General features: G+C 37.2%; 1 protein-coding gene across 1 annotated transcript in view; it reads left to right on the forward strand.

The window, feature by feature from the left end:
• Positions 1-1,237: 1,237 nt before the first annotated feature.
• Positions 1,238-2,929, forward strand: part of cntn3b (contactin 3b) — a 73,280-nt gene continuing 71,588 nt past the window's right edge. The window contains exon 1 of the mRNA XM_016238945.1: positions 1,238-1,634. The gene's annotated coding sequence lies outside the window, so the exon portion shown is untranslated. The remainder of the gene's footprint in view (positions 1,635-2,929) is intronic.

A 2,929-nucleotide genomic window follows, 5' to 3' on the forward strand; every position in this document is an offset into this window, starting at 1 on the left:
CTAAAACCAGCAAGCCACCTTAGGCAGGATTTGTATTATTTATTTATTTTCCAGCAGTGTATAGCATTGGAGGACAAAGGTTGTGCCAAGTTCACAAGAGGAACAGTAACTGTGTTATGGTGGCATTCAGCAGTAGGGTGTGCTGTTTTGTAGCTGATTTCCAAATGACCTGGAATGGTAGGGTTATCTGAGATTCACTGGTTTCCTAGTCAGTTTAAATTTCGGAAGACTGGGGCTAATTGTCACACATGGACGTTCACAAGGGCTATATGTAAGTACCTATAAGGTTTTGAGACAAAAGTCTAATTACGTAAATGCATATTTTCTCTAGCTGTATCTTTATGAATGTTTATTTTAAATACCTAGTTCAACATCATCACAGCACATTAGAATTAGAGAATTCTGTCTTCCAAACTAAAAATTCCAATTATCATCATATTTTAATTGCTGTTGCATAATCAAACGAACACAAAATAGCAACTTACGGTAGGTTTTCATTTATTGAGGCAAGTTGTCATGTTGTTTACAACGTTATTTTTAATGCCAAAATATTGCTTATATATACGTATTTTTGCTGTTTCACCAACTGCTTCGTTATAGTGTGACAACGTGTCCAATTGGGTTGATTGATGTGTGTTCAATGAACTGTATCTTTTATTGGTGGACATGTTTAATTGCTTTTTTGTATCAGAGACTTTAAAGCTTGTGACTTTAATTGACTTTCAAAAATAAATCTGCCCTGAGAAATATTCACAGGGTAAAACGTGTGACAACTAGCACTCATCTCCCCTAAGTCGAGCTTTGAACAAGCTGCAAGTGCTACAAGGGAATGATTTTGTGGAGCAAATGAATCTTCTTACATATTAGGTAATGTTTATCCTGAGCTGCCCTTGGCATATCTCAGCATTGCACATATAGGCCTATAGTATGAGCTTTATTCAAATGCACGGGGAATTAAAGCAGAGCCATTACATGCTATTACATTTCTAATATTGCAAGACTGCAGGGTCCAGTTTATGACCGATATCCTATTTCTAACGCACAAACCAGAAAATAGCAAACGGCACTGCATGCAGGAGAGGGTGCCTACCAAGTAGACAAGTGGTGCAAATCACTATCACATAAAAATCTTCCCTTAGAGGCACTTTGCTCATTGAATTTGGGGCGTGCTTGCAAAGACACTCTCAGCTGGAGGTGCATCAGCGTGTAAGGTACCACAACTGCGCATTTCATCCGCTGAGCGCCTGCTGGAGGAGGAGATACGCATCATATATATCTAACCAACAGTCTTTCTGGATCACTCTGCTGGTAGGAACCGATCACGGGGCACGTGCGTGCAGTGGATACGCCGGAGCGCTGTGAGTCGTGGACTAATTGCGGGGCGCTTGCGGGAATACGAGGAGCATCTCTGCACGAGAGGGAATAAATCTCGTTTTCCTGTCCGTCTCCACACAGACTTCGATTTAGAGGGCATTTATTTGGTGCTAAAAGTGAGAGAACGATATCAGGAAAGATGTTACCGACGACATTAGGGGGTTAGAGGTGCTGAGGTTCATCCCATCACTGAATATGGAGTAAATTCCCACGTCTTCTCTTATTTTGACTCGGAATACAGTGAACGGGAGCGCGTCACGGTGAGTTATTCATTATCCATGCGCTATTAGATTATTTAAAGTTAAGCAGTAAGCGCAAGTTTTATTCGAGATGCCAAATAATGTAATGTTTATACATTATGGATATCGTTATAAATATGCCTTATGTTAAATATGAAAAGCAAGCGCTGCTTTTACACTTGAAATCCTGACCACAACCCCAATTATAATTCAACGTATTGATAGGGATGGGAATTTAATAATTACTTCAAACCCGGTTCCACTTGCGATCTTTTAGTACTTTTAAGAAAGGAATAGCCTATATGGGGGAGAAAAGAAATGTCATTCTTAAAGCATTAGGCTACTCAGTCTGTAGGCTCTGTGGGATAATTTGAGATTTCAAAGGACAGATAGTCTGATAACAAATAAAATGTTTAAACCGGCTTAGACTTTTCACGTAGACTTTTCAGAGTGTCAAATATCAAACAAAAATGTGGTGATTTAATTCATTCAGTCATTCAGTCATATAAATGAATAGCCTATCTATCACTAACTAGGGCAGAACTCTGTATCTTTCATGGGTATCAATAAAACCTGTCTCACGTAGGAGATTTAAATGTAACAACATAGTTCGTTTCATGTAAACAAAACAAAATGAATAACTTGAGTTTTTGTAAGCAAACAATTCATATAACACCACCACGAATCCATAAGATTCACCAAAAAAGATTCAGAGCTTAGGAGTTATTGGTTCGAGAATTGACCCCTGTCGAATCGTATCACCAAAAAATGCATTTCTGGAATCGGACTACACTCATAGCTAGGGATGTAACGATTCACTCAGCTCACGATTCGATTCACGGTTTTGATTTCACGATGCGATTCGATTCACGATTATTATTATGTTTTTAACAAAATAAATTAAATGTGTCCTTTTATTATTGCTTGGACAAAACGCTGCACATGTCTTTGTGAAATTAAAATAGAACACTATAATAATATACTAATATAGCACTTGCATATTACTGCTCTTTTGTTGGTTTTGATTGCTTCTATTGTCCTCATTTGTAAATCGCTTTGGACAAAAGCATCTGCTAAATGACAAAATTTAAATGTAATGTAAATGTAAATAACAAAACTAAATTGAAATTTTAAAACAAGTCCCAAATCAAATAAATAAGTAACACAAATCAAATAAATATCGTCATATAAACAAAATAAGGCTTTGTCTGTGCTCTTTCCTTTTAAAATTAGAGGCAACCACTGCATTTTAATCTTGATCCAAACAAAGATGCTGCATACATGCAACATGAGCAGTTTTTAAACTAAATTAGATT

The sequence above is a fragment of the Sinocyclocheilus grahami genome, unplaced genomic scaffold (assembly GCF_001515645.1).
Source record: "Sinocyclocheilus grahami isolate Dianchi unplaced genomic scaffold, SAMN03320097.WGS_v1.1 scaffold551.1, whole genome shotgun sequence".
Lineage (NCBI taxonomy): Eukaryota > Metazoa > Chordata > Actinopteri > Cypriniformes > Cyprinidae > Sinocyclocheilus > Sinocyclocheilus grahami.